This window comes from Phyllobates terribilis, unplaced genomic scaffold (assembly GCF_046119375.1).
Source record: "Phyllobates terribilis strain yellow unplaced genomic scaffold, ASM4611937v1 Scaffold_8__6_contigs__length_399053987, whole genome shotgun sequence".
In the NCBI taxonomy this organism is placed as follows: Eukaryota; Metazoa; Chordata; class Amphibia; order Anura; family Dendrobatidae; genus Phyllobates; species Phyllobates terribilis.
In genome coordinates, this window is record NW_027362768.1 from 113,173,378 (window position 1) to 113,198,605 (window position 25,228).

General features: G+C 45.3%; 1 long non-coding RNA gene across 1 annotated transcript in view; it reads left to right on the forward strand.

Moving 5' to 3' along the window:
- The first annotated feature begins 4,599 nt into the window (after window positions 1-4,599).
- The window catches only part of LOC141156401 (uncharacterized), a 68,137-nt gene continuing 47,508 nt past the window's right edge, over window positions 4,600-25,228 (forward strand). Inside the window, exons 1-3 of the long non-coding RNA XR_012247605.1 lie at window positions 4,600-4,827; window positions 6,806-6,869; window positions 20,952-21,012. This is a non-coding gene — a long non-coding RNA (uncharacterized lncRNA). The remainder of the gene's footprint in view (window positions 4,828-6,805; window positions 6,870-20,951; window positions 21,013-25,228) is intronic.

Here is a 25,228-nt window from a genome sequence, read left to right on the forward strand (position 1 = left end):
GGTGGGGGCTACAGCATACCTCAGCCAGAGACCGGAGGCCGTGGGCAGCATCTGCCACGGCCACCCACCAAATCCACCCGGAAGGCAGACCACGCATAGGGTCAGGGAACCCAGAGGCAAGGGTTCGCCCACAAGAGGCCCGAGGGAGCCGGACATAGGTGGATCCCTGGTGGGGAAGGCCAGAGACGAGGACAGGACAGAAAGGGAGCTCAGAACCACGCTCCAGAACTACTTGGGGGTTGGCCGAGTCCAGGACCTGGTGGACGCAGCACGGCTCGGGTGGTCACTCAAGGCCGGAGTGACCGGTACAAGAACAGCAGTAAGTAAAGAACCCTGAACTGCACAACCCGACTCTGACTCTCATTACCATCTTCCCTGCACTTCCACAACCACCATCCTCTGCACCTGACCCCCTGAGGCTATACCCTTCCCGTTGGGGGTTATACCACCTAAGCTGCACAAACACCATCAGCCTCAGTGGACCCTGCTGCAGCGGCGGCCGTAGTGACCGCAATTCAACGGGTGGCGTAGTCGACATAAAGAACTTTAGTAACATCAGTAAGGACTGCCACACACTGAGCTTGACACCCTGGGCACGGACCGGGTCACAGCCACTCGGAGACTACAACCCCCATCTGATCCGGCTCCGGGTATCCCTAACAACACTGGCCCAGGGGGCGCGTCAATTTTGGCGTAGTCGACAGGACTACGTGCCCGCAACAACCGGGTACTGCGTGCCTGAAGAAAAGTACACCGTTACCTTAGAAAGAAGTCTCCTGCCGGTTCCGGAGGGTCCCCGCCATCGGGCCCCATCACAGGTCGTTTCCCGCCGGTTGTCCGCCATTTGCAGCTTTTTCCCGCCATCCATGGAGTTTCCCGCCACTGGGAGACGATTCCCGCCATTTCTGAAGATTTCCCGCCTTGGAAGAGCGGACGCCATTATGGGCGTGCCAGAGGGTGGCAAAAGGCCACCTCCCATCGTGGGCCAGGTCGAAGAATGGCGCCAAAAGCGGAAACCGCCCCCACCAACAGAGACTGTGATGCTGGAAGTGTCCATCAGCGTAAGAGAACTGCCCCTGGAACTGACAATCACGAAGTTGCCCCGGGACCACCCTCGATGTGGGCGGAGACAGAAGAAAAGAACAAAGATGGGTGTCGCCTGGAGCAGTCTGGAGAGAGCGCACCCGGAGACAAGACGTCTGGAAGAGGGTCCAGAGAAAGCACACCCGGAGATGGAGGGAGAGCCAGGCAGCACCGACCCAGCGGTCAGGAGCCTGATGCGGGCCGCTACTCCAGGCAGCACCGACCCAGTGGTCAGGAGCCTGTTGCCGGTCGCCATTCCAGAAGGCCGGCTGGAGACAGCGGGAGGAGAGCAGAGCAGCACCGACCCGTTGGTCAGGAGCCTGCTAGAAGCAACGACCCCACTAGGCTTAGTGGAGGTCTTGGCACAGCTTCCCCGAGATCGGGAGTGTGCACAGACCGCGCTGGAGGGCCTCGCACGGAGGTTGGCCCGGGTGCAGCGAGAGACGTTAGCAGAATGGAGCCGTGAGATGGCCCAGCAGACAAGAACCCGTCAGCGGAGCACGCCACCCGAGACGAGGAGACAGACCGCCTCTGAGGATGGCGCAGGAGGACTGAAGGCCGGAGACGGCGCCGAGAAGGGAGCCGAACGAAAGGAGGCAGGTAAAGGGGACGTCTCTACCCCAAACCGGGAAACCGCGTACCTGCCCAGCTCCCCGTCGCAGAGCCCGAAGTACCCCCTGCCGTGCCCGTCGCTGCAACGTCACCGCCGCAGACTAGGCCTCAAACGGAAGCCGCGACCCCTGTGACGTCACACGCCTCGACCCTGAGCGTGACCAAGCAGGAAGTACCATCGGCCTGGTCGCAAGGCCCAGTACCCCCGGCCGCCGCAATACCAACAGCGCCCCCTACCTCCGCGGAGCCACCGGCCTGGTCGCAGGGCCAAGTAACACAGGGCGCCGCCGTCCTTACGGTGCCCTTTACTTTCAAAGTGCCCCAAGCCTGGTCGCAAGGCTTGGGCAACCCGGGCGCCGCTACCACCACAGCGCCCGTAACATTAAGAGTGCCGCACCTGGGTGAAGACCTGTTCGCCCAACATACGTGCCCGGATGGGCAGCCCTTCATATGGCCACCGGAGTTTCACCATCCTCGACTCCGGAAAGAGAGACCCCTAGACGAACCCCTGATCCCGGCTCCAAAGCCCATAAAGAGGATCTCGCCCCCGCTAGAAGAGACCCAGTTTGAGTGGGACCCCACCGGAGAAGACCTCATGGGGTTCACTCAGGAGACTCGGGCAGCCGCAGCGGAGCGTGCAGAGTGCTGCCGCCAGCAGCTCGAGGTCTTTGAGAGGGAGCGGAGAGAGAGGCGGGTCCGGGAACAACAAGCCCAAATAAGGAGCGCGGAGCAGAAGAGCCGGACCAGGAGAAACCCCCGTGCAGCGCATGGTCCCCGTACCATCGGGACTGTGATAAAATTCAACATGCAGCACGGATGGGGCTTTATCAGAGACCATCGAGCAAGAGGACCCAGACGGGTCTGAAACTGAAACTGTCCACAAAGAAAGAGCAGGAGGACGCCGTCGTTGAGTACGGTAGAGAGAGACTGTATAAAGTTACCCGTCAGGGTATAAGAACTGTTCTAGTTAAAATATAGTCCCCGTTGGGACCAGCCAAAAGTGAACTGTTAACCCCGTGTGTCCCTATTTCCACTGACCGAGGACTGAGAGCGGTCAATCCTCCCTAATACCTGGCCGAGGACTGAGAGCGGCCATATCCCCTTGTATATAGTTGCGCTTCCTAAAGCGCCCCCTACCGGTTTTATAGGAAACTGTTTTATTCCAAAAGAGACTGTCGCACTTTACCCGGTCACAAGTTGCACCGTGACCGGAGGAGCCAGAAGCAAGAAAAGTCTACGAGAATGTTATTTATATGAAAAGTTTATTGCTGATATATATATATGATGTTTTATATGTTTTATATGTTTATGTTTTATGAAAAAAAATGTATGTTTTTGGATGTTTATATCTTACAGCCCGAGGACGTGCTGTGGTTTACCAGGGGGGAATGTAGCACCCTGAGGATTCGACTGCTACAGGGGTATTACACCTCAACCCAGGGGTGTGATATTCCACTCCCGGGTAAGGATGGAGTGTGGAACTTAGCTCAGTTAGCTGCATGCACTACACACATCCCATTTCCGAGGAACAGACCGATGGTACTCCCACTAGAGAAATGTGCAGGTACAACAGTGTCTGTTCCTGGCTGGAGTGGGAGGGGGGTGGGACATCCCAGTAGTGTAGGGGCAGATAGGGGGAGCAGCCTGGGTAAAGCTAGGAGCTCATTGGGTGCTGGTCACCTGAGCTCACACATAGAGGGAGTATATAAGGTGGGCACCATCTTAGGACAGGGTCTTTGCAGAGGAGTCTTTTGTAGAAGGCTGGTCAGTCTGTCAGTCTTTTGCAGAGCAGTGGAGGAAAGCAGAGGAGCAGAGCAGCCCCAAGGCCAAGAGTGAGAGAGGAGTTTGAAAGACCCAGAGGGGGAGAAAGAAGGAACTCCAAGAGCCCAAATTAGACCAGAGGGTGAAGAGTTGGCAACAGGGTACCGGATCCCAAACTGGTGGGGGCTACAGCATACCTCAGCCAGAGACAGGAGGCCGTGGGCAGCATCTGCCACGGCCACCCACCAAATCCACCCGGAAGGCAGACCACGCATAGGGTCAGGGAACCCAGAGGCAAGGGTTCGCCCACAAGAGGCCCGAGGGAGCCGGACATAGGTGGATCCCTGGTGGGGAAGGCCAGAGACGAGGACAGGACAGAAAGGGAGCTCAGAACCACGCTCCAGAACTACTTGGGGGTTGGCCGAGTCCAGGACCTGGTGGACTCAGCACGGCTCGGGTGGTCACTCAAGGCCGGAGTGACCGGTACAAGAACAGCAGTAAGTAAAGAACCCTGAACTGCACAACCCGACTCTGACTCTCATTACCATCTTCCCTGCACTTCCACAACCACCATCCTCTGCACCTGACCCCCTGAGGCTATACCCTTCCCGTTGGGGGTTATACCACCTAAGCTGCACAAACACCATCTGCCTCAGCGGACCCTGCTGCAGCGGCGGCCGTAGTGACCGCAATTCAACGGGTGGCGTAGTCGACATAAAGAACTTTAGTAACATCAGTAAGGACTGCCACACACTGAGCTTGACACCCTGGGCACGGACCGGGTCACAGCCACTCGGAGACTACAACCCCCATCTGATCCGGCTCCGGGTATCCCTAACAACACTGGCCCAGGGGGCGCGTCACTATTACTGGAGTATTTTGCCGTACACTTGGACAGGTGTCACGGGTGTGTCAGATGCAGCAGTGTAGCAGTCATTCTGCAGCTGGTTGCAGAAGGTCACTTCGTTTGACATTATAGACTCCTTCTTAAATCTGTCTTACTTTAGGACCCAGTGGCTACCTCCCTCCTGTTCTGATTGACACCCTGGCCTGGGTGTTTAAATACTTTCAGTTTGCTACAGTGCTGGTGATATTCACATGTTCCCTTGTGAAGGCTTGGAGCTATTGCAGTCGGCTTACTTCCACTTTGGTGCTCTGGAAGACATTTGGTGTAATTTTTCTGAAGTCAGCTCAAGCTAAGTTTCTCCCCCCTGTGTCCTGTGCTAAATTATGAACGCGGATGTCTCCCGGAAGTCCATTGCAATGTTCGGAGTTCCGGGGGAAGTCTGTTGCAGAGTGAGAAAGAGAGAATTTTTCAGCTCAAAAGTTCAGTTCTCCATTGTTTTCAATGTGGTTCTGATTGAAGTTCAGGTACAGTTCTGGCAAAGCCGTGTTCTTGGGAACCTTGAAGGTCCCAGCAGGTTGAGCTCAGCTCATGAGTGTGTTACCACCATTCTTATAGATAGGGGAAATCTTTCAGTTTTGGGAATATATATGAGTATGACTGTGATACATTTTTTCAGAGCCTCATGATTACATTCTTCTATTTGATCTGCTTACTCTTCAGACATTCCTAACATTTTTTTGCCAGCTTCCCGATCAAAGACATGCACAAGTAAAATTAATGTTTAGTATGTACAGTGTGTGTATATTTATGGTGGGGCAGTTTACAGTTTCCTAAAATATTATTTGACATTGTTTAGAATAGACTGTAAATTGCTTTAGTGTATTTACATGGGGTGGATATGCAAAATATGTTCTGTCTGAATTTTCTGTGTTGAAAGTCTGTAGCATATTGCAGTGGAAGAAAAGTGAAGGAGATTTTACCAAGTTTGATTCATACTTTACATACAAGATTCATACATTTTGGCCTGTATTCCAGATTTTAAATCCACAGCATGTCAATTTATGCTACGTATTTTCACCACCAGTTTCACACTTTATAATTCATAGGGTGAAATCATAAAACATGTGGATTTTGGTGTGGATTTGTCAGTGCCGTAACTATAAACTTCGGGGCCCCGGGGCAAAACTTCATAGTGGGGCCCCTCAACATTTCAATCACTAGAGGTTATGCGGAACGTGTTGAAGCCTGCTACGCATTGTTGTATACAACACACAGGCTTCACCACGTTCCGCAAGACCTTTAATAGATTTTGTTGTTTATGATGCAAGTTTTAGAAGTTAAATAATCAGTGAATATGTTTGGAAAATTAATAAGGTGAATAATTCCAAATGTTGCACAATTTTCAAATAACTATATGTTTATTAAATATTAAGTCGTTTTAAACAGTATATATTTAAGCTTTGTTCACTTAAACATAACATTACTTAAACATTACCAATTTTTTCCCATCAGTTTGGGGCCCCTTGGGTGGTTGAGGCCCCGGGGCAGTGCCCCGGCTGCCCCGGTTGTAGTTACGGCCCTGGGATTTGTGACCAGACCTGCAGCAGATTTTTTTCCTCTTAAAGGACCACTCCAGAATAGTTCCCTCCTTTAGCTGTTAGTATTGTGTGATTCGTTAGGGCATTAAAATACCTACCCGTCTACACCGTCTGCCATTTCCAGCGCTGCTTCAGTCCTCTCCTGCATTATGTGACCACAGTTGTGATCAGTCGCCTCACATAGTGTCTTCTGTGTGAGTCAGTAGTCACTTTCACAATCTAAGTCTATGAGACTCAGGATGAGGCTCTCACATGATTGCATTAAAGAGAATCTGTCACCAGGTTTTTGCTATCCCATCTGAGAGGAGCATGATGTAGGGACAGAGACCCTGATTCCAGCGATGTATCACTTACTGGGTTGCTTTTTGTTATTTTGATGCAATCATTGTTTTATCTGATACAGATCTCACAGCGCTCCAAATACTGAGCTATGTATAACCCCGCCCACACCTCTGATTGGCAGCTTTTTCAGATTGCTACCAATCAATGGTGTGAGCGGGGTTATACAGAGATCATGCTTGACTACCTTGACTACCTATAATAATCTCCCGCTCATATAACAATGATTTTATCAAAACTGCAGCCAGCAGCCCAGTAAGTGACAAATCACTGGAATCAGGGTCTCTGTCTCTACATTATGCTGCTCTCAGATTAGGTGGCAAAAACATGATGACAGATTCCCTTTAAGAAAAAAAAACGATCCACTGTCTGAGCTGGAATTGCAGTCATATGATGAAGAAGGAGACCGGAGCAGCGCTGGAAACGGCAGATGTCAGCGGTAAGTATTTTAATGTACACACTGTACACTCAATATTGATGGCTATTCAGGGGTGCAAGAAAAAAAATGTTGAAGTAGTTCTTTAGTCTGACATCCAGTAATACAGAAAGTTTGATTTGTTTCCAGCATGCACTGCAATGTGTAATGTGAGTATCCCAAGACCTGGAGAAGACTGAGCAAAGATAAACAAGTAGGTAATGGCCCTGATTAAAACCTACAAAGGTTAGAGTATGCTCTTATGTATCAAATAAATACTTTGTGTAGAATGGGAGGAAGAAGGCGCTATTAGGCCGCTCACTATGGTGGCTGCAAATTTGTAGACAGGGAACCGATACCTGTCCGTATGGATGTATATATTATAGATATAAAGTTTAAAATTGCGCCTGCGATAGTGGAATAGATTGGGGAGACAGGCTAATTAGTTAAAATTCCTTTATTAGGTTACAATTTGTTATAAAAATGTGTAAAATTGGAATAGAGTAGGATAAAAGGTAGTCCGTAAAAAGTACACTGGGTCCGGGTGTACGGTAAATATTCAATAGATAAAATAAAGAAAATAGAGTGCATAAAATTCAATACATGAGTATCAATCAATAGGCCAGCAGGTAGTTCAATTGGACTGGGTCAGTGCTGGCATATGGTTCCGGTTTTCCTTGATGGAGGTATTGGTGCGGAGACCTGGTCAGACGTGGTGATTGTTCCTCAGCGTGGAGGGGTTTGTTGCTCCTTTTGGATTAAGCTAGCGAGGAGGAGGAGGGAAAGAAAATTTTAGTATAGAGTTGTGTATGCAGTTGGGTGATCAGGAATGTGATCACGTACCTTCTGCTGGATGTGATTGGCCCACTTTTATAGTTGATCCTGTCTGTGGGATCTGTAGGGCCTGTAGACTTCACAGTGTATTAGTCATATTCAATCGCTGGATCAGATTCGAACATGGTCAATGTCTTGAGGAGGAAGAAGCGGGGTAAGTAGGATCCTGCCTGGGGACGCTGTTTAAGTGGGGTCTGACCTAGGTGGGGTACCCGTCCTTTTGGACGTGCTTTAGTGTGTAAGTTCACTGACCTGTGATGGGTCCAGTGGGTGGGTGTCCTTACTGGAAGTCACCTGGGTTTGAGCGTGGTGGGTGCAGCAGGAGGCCCTGGCTGAGCTGTCCGTGGTGGCTGCGATGGAGGTTAGCGTCCTGAGGGGCTGAGCAAAAGTGAGCAATGAGGGTGGTCCCAGAGTGATGCAAAGCAAACACAGAGGGGTTTCTGTAGTGCAAGGAGTACTTACACCGAGTGGTTGTGCCTTTTGTAAGCCAAGGGGCTTAGTGGTGGTCCAGAGAGGTGGTAGTAGAATATTATGGAGAAGCGCTCGGTGTCATACAGTCAGGTACGGCAGAAGATGCACTGGGTTTCCCAGGGTCACATGTAGCAGGAGGCTCTGGCTGCCCTATAGGGGAACAATGGTAGGCAGTCAGGAGGTTGCCACAGGGTGATGTAGGCTTATGTGGAGTGGTTAATATAGTGCAGGAAGTACCTTATATGAGCTGCAAGGAGTATTGGTGGTCCAGAGGAGTGTCAGAGTTCAGTGCAGGGACACTGGGTCTCATACGGTTAGGAAAGCCACCTGGTCTCGTACGGTCAGATGCAGCAGGAGGCTCTGGCTGCACTATGGGGAGCAGTGGTAGGTAGTCAGAGAGTAGTTTTACATAGGAATAAATTGTATATGCTAGGGGTCTAAGCCCATTGGTACTCACGGTCCTGGTGGTCCTGGGGTTTGGTCGGACCGTCCGGTAGCCGGAGCGGGTGCAGTGTCCCGGCCGGTGATTGCCGCAACCCGCGTAGTTCCGGTGTGAGGAGGTGGAGAGGAGGAGATCAGGACGCGCGCTTCCTGCAGAGAAGCGCGCTAGATGCTGGGCGTGTGACGCGGCGTCACGTGGTGCACGAGGTACGGAAGCCTGGGTGTGCTTCCTGGTCTGAGTTAGGGACAGTCCGTCCAACGCGTTTCAACAGCAGCGGCTGTCTTCATCAGGGATAGCCCTACCCAGTAGTATGGTGCCCTTATATACCTTGTGATGGTATAGTATACATGATCCACCTGTCAATCATTAAAGGCGAATATCTCCAATTCAGTGTTCAGTCCCTTTGGTTTTAGTGTATTTAATTTGAAAATCCATTCACTTTCTTTTCTAGACATATTCTTAATATGGTCACCCAGTCTCCAATTCTTATGGACTACCTGTATGCCAACTACTTTGATCCCTTTAGTGGATCCACTGTGTTTTTCCATAAAATGTTTGGAGAGTGGGTGGCCCGTGAACTTGTGTTTAATATTCCTGAGGTGCTCAGTGCTCCTAGACCTCAGCATCTACATCGAGGACAATCAAATTCGGACCCGCACCTACCACAAACCCACTGACGCAAACGGCTATATTCCCATAGATAGCTGCCATCTCCCAAACTGGCTCCTTAACGTACCCCGCAGCCAATACCTACGGCTACATAGAAATTGCACAAAATACCAAGACTTCCACATGGAAGCAGAACAATTAACAAACAAATTACTAGAGAAGGGCTATAACGCACAACTTCTCGAAAAAACAGTAAAAGAAATAGCAGCCATACCACGAGAAAACCTCCTAAGTGCAACTAGGACAAACAAACAGAAAGAAACCAATTATAATGCCAATATCCTCATCATTACACCCTACTGTGCCAACACTCACTTGTTCAGGAAAATTGTAGAAAGATACTGGCACATATTAAAGGACGACAAAGTAATTGGAGACCAAATGACCAACAGACCCAATTTCATTTTTAAAAAAGCCCGTAACCTAGGATCCATCATAGCACCTACTGTTAGGAAGTACACAATTAACCAGATACCACATAGCCCATTCCAACAAAAAATTAAAGGTTTCTTCCCATGTAAAAAATGCAAAATGTGCAAAACAGTAATAACACAAAAACAATACACGGTCAAACACCAGGAAGAGTCATACCCCATCACAGAATTTATAACCTGTACCACCACAGGGGTTATCTATGGGCTATCATGCCCCTGTGAAAAAATGTACATAGGGAGAACCAAACGACCCATGCACACTAGAATCAATGAGCACCTCAGGAATATTAAACACAAGTTCACGGGCCACCCACTCTCCAAACATTTTATGGAAAAACACAGTGGATCCACTAAAGGGATCAAAGTAGTTGGCATACAGGTAGTCCATAAGAATTGGAGACTGGGTGACCATATTAAGAATATGTCTAGAAAAGAAAGTGAATGGATTTTCAAATTAAATACACTAAAACCAAAGGGACTGAACACTGAATTGGAGCTATTCGCCTTTAATGATTGACAGGTGGATCATGTATACTATACCATCACAAGGTATATAAGGGCACCATACTACTGGGTAGGGCTATCCCTGATGAAGACAGCCGCTGCTGTTGAAACGCGTTGGACGGACTGTCCCTAACTCAGACCAGGAAGCACACCCAGGCTTCCGTACCTCGTGCACCACGTGACGCCGCGTCACACGCCCAGCATCTCGCGCGCTTCTCTGCAGGAAGCGCGTGTCCTGATCTCCTCCTCTCCACCTCCTCACACCGGAACTACGCGGGTTGCGGCAGTCACCGGCCGGGACACTGCACCCGCTCCGGCTACCGGACGTCACGACCAAACCCCAGGACCACCAGGACCGTGAGTACCAATGGGCTTAGACCCCTAGCATATACAATCTATTCCTATGTAAAACTACTCTCTGACTACCTACCACTGCTCCCCATAGTGCAGCCAGAGCCTCCTGCTGCATCTGACCGCACAAGACCAGGTGGCTTTCCTAACCGTATGAGACCCAGTGTCCCTGCACTGAACTCTGACACTCCTCTGGACCACCAATACGCCTTGCAGCTCATATAAGGTACTTCCTGCACTATATTAACCACTCCACATAAGCCTACATCACCCTGTGGCAACCTCCTGACTGCCTACCATTGTTCCCCTATAGGGCAGCCAGAGCCTCCTGCTACATGTGACCCTGGGAAACCCAGTGCATCTTCTGCCGTACCTGACTGTATGACACCGAGCGCTTCTCCATAATATTCTACTACCACCTCTCTGGACCACCACTAAGCCCCTTGGCTTACAAAAGGCACAACCACTCGGTGTAAGTACTCCTTGCACTACAGAAACCCCTCTGTGTTTGCTTTGCATCCCTCTGGGACCACCCTCATTGCTCACTTTTGCTCAGCCCCTCAGGACGCTAACCTCCATCGCAGCCGCCACGGACAGCTCAGCCAGGGCCTCCTGCTGCACCCACCACGCTCAAACCCAGGTGACTTCCAGTAAGGACACCCACCCACTGGACCCATCACAGGTCAGTGAACTTACACACTAAAGCACGTCCAAAAGGACGGGTACCCCACCTAGGTCAGACCCCACTTAAACAGCGTCCCCAGGCAGGATCCTACTTACCCCGCTTCTTCCTCCTCAAGACATTGACCATGTTCGAATCTGATCCAGCGATTGAATATGACTAATACACTGTGAAGTCTACAGGCCCTACAGATCCCACAGACAGGATCAACTATAAAAGTGGGCCAATCACATCCAGCAGAAGGTACGTGATCACATTCCTGATCACCCAACTGCATACACAACTCTATACTAAAATTTTCTTTCCCTCCTCCTCCTCGCTAGCTTAATCCAAAAGGAGCAACAAACCCCTCCACGCTGAGGAACAATCACCACGTCTGACCAGGTCTCCGCACCAATACCTCCATCAAGGAAAACCGGAACCATATGCCAGCACTGACCCAGTCCAATTGAACTACCTGCTGGCCTATTGATTGATACTCATGTATTGAATTTTATGCACTCTATTTTCTTGATTTTATCTATTGAATATTTACCGTACACACCCGGACCCAGTGTACTTTTTACGGACTACCTTTTATCCTACTCTATTCCAATTTTACACATTTTTATAACAAATTGTAACCCAATAAAGGAATTTTAACTAATTAGCCTGTATCCCCAAATAAATACTTTGCATTATTTTCCTCCAAGAATTTGCAGGCAAAAAAAGTACAATGTGAAAGAACAGATATTAAAAACAGCAGCGTACTCCCCTCTGCCCCTCTACATCCTTACTCCTTTTGGAGTCATTTGTCATAGAACATGAGTTGTGCATGTTTGGATCTGTGGTTAGACTGACCACAATGGCTGGAACCCACATTTAAAAAAAATGCTGGGATATCATGTTGACTTTGAAACAGCTTAGAATTTAAAGTGAAACTATCTTCTTCTTCTTTCCTTGAATTGCTTTAAACTGGAGCATTTTTTTTCCATGATCCCCCGGAGGAGGATTCAGTTTAAAGCCTTGGCTCCTGTTATGAACAGTAAGAGCATGGCAGGAGAGGATCTCTTATTTCTTCATTCTATAATTGCTGGTCAGTGTGTGCTGCAATATAAGCACATTATGAAATATACTGCAATCAAAAGTTTGCAATATGTATTTTTTGTACGAAAAACGAAGTGCTGCTTATAGCAAAGTAATAACTGATTCAATACTTTTGTACAGGCAGAATACACGCTTCTGTTTGTAACAGCCTACATTCTGTTATCTAAGCAGGAATTTTAGTCCTTGAAGCTGACCAGTCGCTTGCTCATAAAATAAAATGAGTTAGAGGTTGTCCACTACTTTTTCATTGATGACCTATTCTCATGATAGGTCATCAACGTCTTTTCGACCAGGGGTCTGACAACCGGCACCCCCGCCGATCAGCTGTTATCATTGCCAGCGACTGCCAGCCGGAAGTACTCACTTGCAGAGCTAGACGTCTTTTGATATAGTGGCCAAGGCAGGGTACTGCACATCTACCTCCTATTCAAATCAATAAGAGGCGGATGTGTAGTACCCTGTGGTGGCCACTATCAGAAGACAGCCAGCTCCCCAAGTGAGTACTTCCTGCCAGCGGCGGCCACTGACACCAATAACAGCTGATTGGACATTGGACCCTGGCCGATCAGACATTGATGACCTATCCCAAGGATAGGTCATCAATAAAAAGTAGCGGAAAACTTCTTAAAATACATTGTAACCATCCCTAAGCTTCCCTGATTCTGCCGCTCTTTTCCGTTTTGCAATGCGTCACTCCATTGCAGAGATATTCACATTTGTTACTTTTGGAGTGCAATGTGTGAAATCTCTGCTTTGCAGTCCAGATGGGCATTTCTTCTCTATAGGCATGTGCTTTCACCCCTCCCAGACTCTGCAAATCACAGATTGGCAGCATCTGAGACTGATAGATGGCTACATCAGCTGCTGAGTTGTCATGAGCAGCATTTTGGAGGATGGAGTGAAAGCTCCCATCCAGAGAAGACTCTGAAAAACTCCTAGTTGGTCTGCAAGTAAAGATTGCACATTCTGTGCTCCAAAAGAAATAGTTGCAAATCGCTGCAGTGGAGTAACGCTGCGCATAACGGAAAAGAGAGCGGCACAATAATGGAATCTCAGTGAGTTTTCTAAAGTATTAACTTACATTTTTTTCAACACATGGGAGGTGTGAAGGCACAAGCCACCAGAGAAGACTGTAAAGAAACGTCCAGTTGGATAAAAGCAGAGATTTCACATACTTCACTCTGGAACAAACAAATGTGAATATCTATGCAATGGAATGACACAGCTCAAAACGGAAAAGAGTGTCAGAATCAGGGGGAGTTTTGTTATTTTTACAAGGTATTTAACTAAATTTTTTGAGCAAGTAACATGTCTTCTTAAACTTGCTAGAATAGCTTTATCAAACCTACAATTCTCCAGCCATTGTAGAAAGCTCCCAGAATGCTAGACCGCTACTGTTTGAAAACCATAGGTGATCACTGTCTTAGACTGCTCATTACTTATAAAATGAGAAGGAGTCTCCTTAATTGCAAACCAGTACAACAGCATAATTAGGCAGATTTGCTGTTATGGGAAAACATTCTCAAAGACAGATTCATCTGTTAGATACAATAATAAAGACAAGTGAAAGAACAAATCTACAACCCCTCTTTGGTCTAGTGCCAAACATCTGCACAACATTAGGCATCAAAATCCCCTGCGCACACTGTTATTCTTATATACAGCAGGAGAACCTCCTAGATATGTGGTCTGTACCCCTAGGCTACATATACTAGGGGTTGGATAGTTAGAGTCTAGAATGTTTATAGCTGCATACATAGCCGCTTAGATGAGGACATAAATAGTATTACAGTAAAGTAGTAGTAGTTCTATGCTGATTCCTGACCTTTCTCAGAATCCTCCTTGCCCCACGAGGTGAGATCTTGCATGGAGCCCCAGACCGAGGACGATTGACAGTCATCTTGTGTTTCTTCCATTTTCTAATAATTCTGTCAACAGTTGTTGCCTTCTCACTAAGCTGCTTGCCTATTGTCCTGCAGCCCAACCCAGCCTTGTGCAGGTCTACAATTTTGTCCCCGGTGTCCTCAGACAGCTCTTTGGTCTTGGCCATGGTCGAGAGGTTGGAGTGTGATTGAGTGTGTGAACACATGTCTTTTATACAGGTAACAAGTTCAAACAGGTGCAATTAATACAGGTAATGAGTGTAGAGTTGGAGGGCTTCTTAAATAAAAAAAACTAACTGGTCTGTGAGAGAAGAATTCTTGCTGGTTGGTAGGTGATATTTTCCCCACTGATATTTTCCCCACTGTGAAGATTTGTATAAGAAGAGAACATTTTGCATCATTTACTCTTACATAGACATTACTTTAGCATTCAGGTTAGAAGTAATTTTAGGAGAGCAGTTTTTATCAAGAGAGTAAGTAATATCAGTCATCATTGCAGCTGTAAAATCCATTATCAGTACGCATATAAATCTCAGTCTGCACCACTAGAGGTCATCATATCCATCAATTCGTACATCAGTGTGGCATTTACAAAGACTTCATTAAATTACTGCAAAATATATCTATACACGGATATTTAATATGTTTCATTTTGCGATCAGATGTGAATGTGAATATAATGGGCAGATATATTCAGTTAGGACGGAATGATAAGCCAAGAACGCCGACGGGCTGAAATGTGACCTATAAATAATTTTAAAGGGGTTGTCCTGGGCTGACATACCGATTACCTATCCTTAAAATACGTTGTTGTTCTGATACCCAGCACTACCACTAATCGGCTGTCATCAGCTGCGGAGGTGGCAGAATTTAAAGGGAATCTGTCAGCATGTTTTCGCTATGTCATCTGAGAGCAGCATAATGTAGGGAAAGAGACCCTGATTCACTCAGTTTACTGGGTGCAGCAGTGACACAGAATTTTTAGATGTAGCAAAGCTCAGAAAGCTAACCCCATCCACACCACAGCTTTCTGTGTACATTGTATATTGACAGAAAACTGGTAATCAGTTCTGGGGGCTTGGTCGGACCAGGTCTCATGGGGTCACGAGTCCGAGCAGTGATAATCTCCTGCTGATAAAATACTCATTGTACTGAAACAACAGCTCACAACCTAGTAAGAGACACATCACTGAAATCAGTGTCCCAACCTCTACCTCATGCTGCCCTCAATTACATAGCAAAATCCTACTGACAAATTCCCTTTAAACATTGTCCAAAGGAAACAGCAGGATTATACGCACTGTACATTTTTTGTTCCCTGGCCAAGTGATCAGTTTGGGTGCCAGATGTGCAGCGGGGGGACATGTAGCCTGTGTAGCTTGTTCACCTGCATGAGGGCTCAAAGGTCAGGGAACCCTCTTTGGTCACAATGCTCCCCCCTCACAGGGTCCATTGATCCCTTCTATACATTACACTGTAATAATAGATTACATAGGTATCCTGTGACAAGAGGACCTACAGATTGTGGCACGGGGCCCTCAATTGTCAATGTCATCTCCTGCAGGTGTCATATCCACTCCAATCTAATATTGATAATAATAATAATTTTTATTGATATAGCGCCAACATATTCAGTAGCGTTTTAAGATTAAGCTGGGACATGTACAGATAATAAAAACAATACAAAGTAACAAGTATTTCAACAGCTACAGGAGGAGTGAAGGCCCTGCTCGCAAACTTACAATCTACATACCCAGTAAAAAAAAGGGGGATCCGAAGGCACTTCTTTTGGTGAGGGGGATTCCCATCCACATTAAGGTGAAAAAAGGCAGCAAACTTCAAAGATTCTAGTACTTATTTGCTGAAATAATGATCCAACACTCCAAGTGCAAATAAAGTATACTCATGAACGGGATCAAAGGTAAAAACATGCTAAAATGAAAGCATGCGGTATTTGAACCGCTTACAAAATCCTTTCACAGCGCGTTTCAACTTAAAGTCTTCATCAGGTGCCTAAAGACATATGACCCATACAAACTATTTATACCTAAATTCATTGTGGGAAACCACATGCAGAAACAATGAATTTAGGTATAAATAGTTTGTATGGGTCATATGTCTTTAGGCACCTGATGAAGACTTTTATAGTTGAAACGCTTTTTGAAAAAGATTTTTTAAACGGTGCAAGTTTAGCATGTTTTTATTTTATCATATTTTACCTTTGATCCCTTTCATGTGTATACTTCGTTTGCACTTTGAGTGTTGGATCATTATTGCAGCAAATAAATACTAGAATCTTTCAAGTTTGCTGCCTTTTTTCACCTTAATGTGGATTGGAAACTCCCTCACCAACGGGAGCGCCTTTGGATCACCCTTTTTTTTACTAGACGTTCACGTGGAGGAGTTTCTTTGGGCTAGGAAAGCACTTATTCCATGGTCCTCTGATGAGCAGCATGCCATTGAAAGGATTTACATCTGTTTAAAGTGATTCATAGTGTTGTGCTTACATCGCTCAATCAGCTCAGGTGAGCAGACTTTGATCTTGTTTTTTTGAGTACACCACTACTTACTACGCTCAAATGGTGCTTTCCACTTTTTTTTCCCCTCATATCTTCTGCCTAGATCTTTATTTTGATCTATAAACCCAAGATAAGTTATCAATATCACAGTCCTTGACAACCCTTTTGAGAAGAAGTAGAGTGATTGCTGGGAATCTGTTATATTATTAATTATTAGAGGAATCCTACGTGCACCACCAATATATGTGAGGACCATCCATACCAACATTTGGACTTCTGGCCATAATGTCCTATAAGAACACATGATGAATTTCAGTGTGCTCAATTCTTTTTTTTTCTGTTGTCAGCCTGCCACATCTATACGTGCTGCTCATATACACATTGGTCAATAATAATTTAATATGTATGAGCAGCTGAAGTGTTGAAGATGTGTAGAGGACTCAGGCACCATATTCTAAGGCGGATATCGATGCAATGGAATTAGAAAGGTTATTTCATCAATAAGATTTACTATCACTTATTTATAAGACTCTTGTAACCATCTTCACTGATCAGTTTGAATTCCTTGCTGATCTGCAATTCTCGGCTGAATAATGTAGCCAGATTCTTAAAGGTTGCCTGAACTCCTCCCTATAGATGTGAATAGTTTCACTCTTTTCTCTGGTTTAAAAAATGGATCTACTGATCATAAATTTCATTGGTCGATCCAATCACCTTAATGGGGTTGTCCACTCCAGAGTTCATTTTCAGCAAGCTATACAGCTTGCCAAATCCTAATAGTATGTAACGTACATACCATTGGGATTAGGATCCGCTTGCTGTTCCAGCGGTCATTAAGTGACCACAACTATGCAGTTTGCATACTTGCAGTCACCTGATGCCACCTGCCATTTCATTCAGTAGAACATTGAGCGAAGCGCTTGAGACATGAGTCAGAATTTGACAGTAACTATGCAAATTGCATACTTGAGGTCACTCAATATCCGCTGGAACAGCAAGCGAAGCTGAAACCTAATGTTGTGTATGTTACACACCATTAGAATTCAGAAAGCTGCATAGTTTACAAAAGGTTTACTAAGGAGTAGACAACGCTGTTATAGAATTGTCCTATCTCATAAAGGGATGATATGTTAATGGTATTGTCACGGGTGTGTCAGATGTAGCAGACAGTCATTCTGCAGCTGGTTGCAGAAGGTCACTTCGTTTGGCATTACAGACACCTTCTTAAATCTGTCTTACCCTAGGACCGAGTGGCTACCTCCCTTCGGCTCTGATTGACACCCTGGCCTGGGTGTTTAAATACAGTTATATGAAATAGTTTGGGCACCCCTATTAATCTTAAGCTTAATGTTTTATAAAAATTTGTGTTTTTGCAACAGCTATTTCAGTTTGATATATGTAATAACTGTTGGACACAGTAATGTTTCTGCCTTGAAATGAGGTTTATTGTACTAACAGAAAATGTGCAATCTGCATTCAAACAAAATTTGATAGGTGCATAAGTATGGGCACCATTATCATTTTCTTGTTTTAAATACTCCTACCTACTTTTTACTGACTTACTAAAGCACTTTTTTTGGTTTTGTAACCTCATTGAGCTTTGAACCTCATAGCCAGGTGTATGCAATCATGAGAAAAGCTACTTAAAGTGGCCACTTGCTAGTTGTTCTCCTGTTTGAATCTCCTCTGAAGAGTGGCATCATGGGCTCCTCAAAACAACTGTCAAATGATCTGAAAACAAAGATTATTCAACATAGTTGTTCAGGGGAAGGATACAAAAAGCTGTCTCAGAGATTTAACCTGTCAGTTTCCACTGTGAGGAACATAGTAAGGAAATGGAAGAATACAGGGACAGTTCTTGTTAAGGTCAGAAGTGGCAGGCCAAGAAAAACATCAGAAAGGCTGAGAAGAAGAATGGTGAGATCAGTCAAGGACAATCCTCAGACCACCTCCAGAGAGCTGCAGCATCTACTTGCTGCAGATGGTGTCACTGTGCATCGGTCAACTATACAACGCACTTTGCACAAGGAGAAGCTGTATGGGAGAGTGATGCGAAAGAAGCCGTTTCTGCAAGCATGCCACAAACAGTCGGCTGAGGTATGCAAAAGCACATTTGGAGAAGCCAATATCTGTTTGGAAGAAGGTCCTGTGGACTGATGAAGCCAAGAATGGGTTGTTTGGTCATACAAAAAGGCGTTATGCATGGTGGCAAAAAAACACAGCATTCCAAGAAAAACACTTGCTACCCACAGTAAAATTTGGTGGAGGTTCCATCATGCTTTGGGGCTGTGTGGCCAATGCCGGCACCGGGAATCTTGTTAAAGTTGAGGGACGCATGGATTCCACTCAGTATCAGCAGATTCTTGACAATAATGTTCAAGAATCAGTGACAAAGTGGAAGTTACGCAGGGGATGGATCTTTCAGCAAGACAATGATCCAAAACACCGCTCCAAATCTACTCAGGCATTCATGCAGAGGAACAATTACAATGTTCTGGAATTGCCATCCTAGTCCCCAGACCTGAATATCATTGAACATCTGTGGGATCATTTGAAGAGGGCTGTCCATGCTCGGCAACCATCAAACTTAACTGAACTGGAATTTTTTTGTAAAGAGGAATGGTCAAAAATACCTTCATCCAGGATCCAGGAAATCATTAAAAGCTACAGGAAACGACTAGAGGCTGTTATTTTTTGCAAAAGGAGGATCTACTAAATATTAATGTCACTTTTCTGGTGAGGTGCTCATACTTATGCACCTGTCAAATTTTGTTTGAATGCAGATTGCACATTTTCTGTTAGTACAATAAGCCTCATTTCAAGGCAGAAACATTACTGTGTCCAACAGTTATTACATAGATCAAACTGAAATAGCTGTTGCAAAAACACCAATTTTTATAAAACATTAAGCTTAAGATTAATAGGGGTGCCCAAACTTTTTCATATAACTGTACTTTCAGTTTGCTATAGGGAGGTGTCGGTGATATTCACATGTTCCCTTGTGAAGACTTGGAGCTATTGCAGTCTGATTATTTCCTCTCTGTCGCTTGGAGGACATTTGGTGTTATCTCTCTGAAGTCGACTTAAGCTAAGTTTTTTCCCCCTGTGTTTGTCTCCCTTGTTGTCTTTAGTTGCTAGTGGGGAATGACCAGTGATCACCCCCCCTTCCATATCCAGGGCCTAGCTCTAGGGAGATGCAGAGTGTAGGTTTCCTGTTTGACGATTGGTGAGATACCAATATAGGGACGGTAGGGGAGACGGGGTAATTTTAGGTCTCCACTCCCCCTTTCCCTAGTGTCTGAGCTCTCTTCCTCTGATCCCTTTGTGTTGCACTTTGTCTTTCCTACACTGTGCGTGACAGGTATATATCATCACATCATCACTTTATTGAGACTCCATGCATCCAGTCATGCCTCATTTTTAGTGTTATTTCCTGCACAATATCCCTGGACAACCAGCTGTGCAAGGAGCTAAATTACTGTCCCGTTCGGGGGAATGAGGTTGACTACAGTTCCTTGCATAGACACCACTTTGTAGGTATAAAGTAGAAGGGAACATAACCAGGAGCATAAGTAACATTGGTTCAACATAGGTAGCTACATAGGGGTCCAAGAGTTAAGGGGGATCACTTCCTCCTCAAAAGCAGGTGAAATTATGCATTATGATGAAACATTTCACTGCAAAGGGACCATATATTGTTCTTGGACAGAGTCCCTCTTTTATCTGTCTCCGTTTCTGGACATAATGATACAATATCTTCATTTTTAGGAAAGTTGGGGGTCCCAGAGGGCGGACCCCCTTGGTACATAACGTAATGAGATACCCTGTTCGTACGCTATTACTTTATGAAATGGGGAACCCCTTTAGATAGGTGGATTACTACCGTTCCACTGATACAGAATGCACAGCTTAATAACATCCCACCCCTACAATATAAAAGAGTTGTGTCGGGTTTGTAGTGATTTTCAATGTTTTATTTCTATTACAAGAATTGAATTTTTCAATCCTGAGATTTTTTTTGTGTTTTCTTGAATCTTTTCTTATTACATGACTTGAATAAAGGGCATAACTAATATTACAATGGCAATGATTACATGTATTTTACCTGCAGCGGCCTTTATACGGCAGAGATCAAAGGATTCTACAGCCAGCAGCTATTGTACATATGTGATTATGGAGCTTGTAAGTACTTTGTGCTCATTATGATTAGTGAAAGGATTTTGATGTTTGGGGTTATTTGGCCTCTAAGAACAGGATAAGATTGAAGCACTGATGGAGAGCACTATTTTATACATTAGTAGTAATGCACTGTATCCTATAGCTGTAATCGCAATGCAATATTTTATCAAATAGTCAGGAAATGAAAAGAAATAAAGCTCGGTAATTGTATTATTTTTTTCTTTCATATTTTTATTCTATAGAAAATAGCCATGGGATTATGTGTAAGACTAAAGTAACCATACAATGAAGCTCCCAGAGGATGTAAGTAGCTCCTTTTATTACTAACTACTTAAAGCCTAGCTCCACAAAAAAATGAAAATTGAGGTTTAACTGCAATTAACCCCTATAACCCAATTTAAGTTTCCCCATTTCACACTTGCAGAGTTTCTCTAGGTGGAGAACTTTTTTTGTCAGGGTTTTGAGAAGCACATGCAATCATTCATCTTGATCACCTGTAAGTAGGTGGACATGTTGCTCACTTCTTCCCCTAGAAGACATGTATATTGTTGCAATGTGATATGACTTTTGAATGATATCTGAATTGATAGTGATTGTGTCCTGGCCAGCCACAGATAGTTGATAGGGATAGTTAGAGTTAACTGTTGGGACTAGCCCAGAGTGGGAGGGGCTAAACTGAAGGGACAGAAAAATTTTCCTGTCAGGAACTCAGATAGGGCCTAGCTTGCAGCTAGAGCAGACCTTTGGTTTGATTAGTCAGCAGAGCCGCATGAATTGGGTGTCCCTAAAGTGAGTGGAGACCAAGGCAATGGATAGCATAATCCAGAGTAGGAACAAGGAAAAGTGTTAGAAGGCGTGATTTTCCAGAGATGAGGTCAGGGGCTGGAAGCCTAGCGGGGATGGTACTGGGTTATCTGACAGTCATATGATGGAGCAGTGCTGTGAAGGAAAGCGGGATGAAGAGAGATTGCCCTGTGCAGAAGTTCCAAGGCATTGGCAAGCAGAGAAGTTAATTAGCTGCCATAGTGGCACTCTGGGGAGAAGGACGCCGAACTGTGGGTTGAACAATAGGACACCCGCTAGTGATGCTTCTGTTGGAGACTAGGGTAGCTCCCGAAGTGCTGTGCTGGGTGGTGATGAAGCTAGAGAGAGAGGAAAAACGAAACGTCCACAAAGTTTTGCACCTGCTGTCCACTGTACATACTTCTCCCTACATTATTGTTTAGTAAAAGACAGTTTATTTTTGAGTGGTGGTCTGCCTCTCAAGAGTCTGACAACATTTAGAACAAATCCTACAAATAAGCAGACCTTCTTTATAGATATAGCTCAAAAAGTCTAGCTGTCACGATTCTACCTATCGGTGTGTCTGGAAGCAGTGACTATGTAAAAAAAGGAGAGAACAGGGTGCAATGGGTGACTCAGTAATGCAATTTATAGAGGGGTGTGGGAATGGCTACTAACCTTATGGAGTTGTGCACCTCTGCCCAACCCCAGTGTAAAGCTCCACAAGCTCCGCTCTGTTGGTCGCTGTCATCTGCTTTCAGCGGTGTTCACAGATCCTGATCTCACGGTGGTGGGTCACGTGATCAGGTTAGTTGCGCATACCGCCGAGATGGACGCCCAGCTTCACCACCACTCACGGCAGCGTTCTGGAGGGGTTATGGCAGCGCAGCTTGGAAACCAGGGTAGTAACTCTTAGTTAGGTTCATCCCATAGGTGGTTGAACAAGTAAATAAAGGCAGCTCTACCGCACCCCAGCAGGGGGAGAAAGACAATCAGTGAATATGAATAACGGTATCAGAGCGCCAATAACAGGGCAAAAATTAATTAAAATGACTGATTTATTAATACACACAACGCGTTTCGGTGGACAAGGCCACCTTCATCAGGTGGCCTTGTCCACCGAAACGCGTTGTGTGTATTAATAAATCAGTCATTTTAATTTTTGCCCTGTTATTGGCGCTCTGATACCGCTATTCACATTCACTGATTGGAAGCAGTGACTGACAGTTCAGCCGATCAATCTAGGACAGGGGCATGCTGAGCTGTCAGTATGGTGATGGACAGCTCAGCCATCCAATCAGAGGCTGGGGCGTGCTGAGCTGTCAATGTGTTGAATGACAGTTCAGCCATCCAATCAAGGCCGGAGACTGCTGGGGCTTCCTCCATGTGTCTGTTATTCAAGTGATTACCTGGCAATTTAGCTGGCTCTCTGCATCCAATTAGTGGCAGTTGTAGCTTTGCTCAAATGGTGTATGCTTGCTCTGTTCTCTCTGTTCCTGTATTTGATCTTTCTTGCCCAACTTTGGAACTTGCCTTTGACCATCTGTTTGCCTTGCCTTTTTGTCTTGATCCACTACCTTCTGGAAATTCTGACCCTGGACTGTGACCTGACTATGCCTTTGCCTTATTTTGTATAGGGCGAGCCCTCTTGGTATCTGACCCCGGACCTCTTGACTACTGAAGCCAAACGGCTTGTCCTTGAGTAGTGACTAGCATCACACTAGCTTTATTTACTTCATATAGATCACAAAACAGAGAATAAAAACACAATTGAAAAAGGAGAAATATGGAGGAATCATGAGCAATAAAGATCAGTTGTCACATAAATTATACAGATTGTAAAAATGTATATACAAATTTTGAATAAATATATATAAAAGCCCAAGTGGGTTATTAATTAATCAGTGTATACCAATGAAAAGATGGATAGAGAGATAGAGAGATAGATAGATAGATACTGTTCTACATATTTTCAAAAGTTGTCAGGTTGTTATGAAATGAATCATTTCTTAATGATTTTGACCTCCTGAATTCAAATCTGACAATGAAAATTTTTAGTTGCCTCTTGTTTCAATGATATCAATGGTATCAAAACATGTCTAAACATTATTGCGAATTATATATACAGCTACTGAAATTGCATTACAAAATTTGGTCCTCATTCAGTGACAACTAGTGTTGAGCGTGCATGCTCGACACTGCTTGGTACTCGCCCGAGCATCACGCTGCTCGGGATGTTCGGCGAGCACCGAGCATTTCCGGGTTACTCGGGCGGGAGCTCGGGTCTCCGCCCTGCACGTTTGGCGCTCTTTACAGAGCCAATGAACATGCAGGGATTGCCAGCCAGTCACTGTAATTCCGCAGCCATGTTTGTGGGCATTACAATGATTGGCTGGCCGCACAGCGTCACCTCGAGTATTTAAAACCGGGCGCCGCCATCTTGGATACAGTCGCTCCGGATCAGACAGTGTAGGGAGAGTGCTGCTAAGCTAGGGAGAGATTTATACTGCAAAATAGTTAGTGTAGGGTCTCTAAAGCCTGCCAAATCAAACAAACAGTCCTTCTCAGGACTAATATCCATCCCAGATATCAGGCAGGCAGGCAGGCTGTATAGGAGACGCAGTGGTTATACCAGCAAACGCTGCATTACAGTCCTGTGTGCTCCTGCTGGTCAAATTGCTAGACTTAGTCCCAGGTCTCAGGGGCCAGGAAAAATCTTTTTTTTTTTAATCTAAATCCTGTTTTTTTTTTTTTCCCTCAGTCAGACTGTACAAATACGCGTCTTATTAACCTTTTGGTATCCCCCCCCCCCAAAAAAAAAATTGAGTGTGTCTGTGAGTGTTCAGACACAAATATATCTGTTTAAAAGATTCTGGTGTAGGCCAGATAACTAGAACTGTGTTTTTCCTCTTCCACGGTTAAAATCTGGGTGTTATCAACCTGCTTGCCTTTTTTAAAAAAAAAAAAACAGTTTGAGTGTGTCGCTGACTGTTCAGACACAAATATATCTATTTTAACAAGTCTGGTATAGACCAGGAAATTATAACTGTGGTTTTCCAGTTCCACGGTTCAAATCTCTGTATTATCCACTTTTTTGTCTTTTTTCCATAAAAAAAACATTTTCAGTGTCTCGCTGACTGTTCAGACACCAATATATCTGTTTAAAAGAGTCTTCTGTAGGTCAGATAACTAGAACTGTATTTTTCCACTTCCACGGTTCAAATCTGGGTGTTATCAACCTGCTTGCCTTTTTTCCATAAAAAAAAAACAGTTTAAGTGTGTCGCTGACTGTTCAGGCACAAATATATCTATTTTAACAAGTCTGGTATACACCAGGAAATTATAACTGTGGTTTTGCAGTTCCACGGTTCAAATCTCTATATTATCCACTTTTTTGTCTTTTTTCCATAAAAAAAACATTTTCAGTGACTGTTCAGACACTAATATATCTGTTTAAAAGATTCTGGTGTAGGCCAGAGAAATAGAACTGTGGTTTTCCTCTTCCACGGTTCTAATCTCCTTTTTATTACCCTTTTGCCATTGATAGTGCGAGTGTAAGCTATTTTACTTCATTTACAATGGGCAAGGTGCGTGGCAAGGGATGTGGAACTGGACGTTCTGGTGATGGTGCGTGCAGAGGACGGGGCCGTGGCCAAGGTGAAAATGTGCCACAACCATCAGCCACATCTTCTCGCTTCCAGTTCTTGACCGAATTACTAGGGAAGCACACAACAGC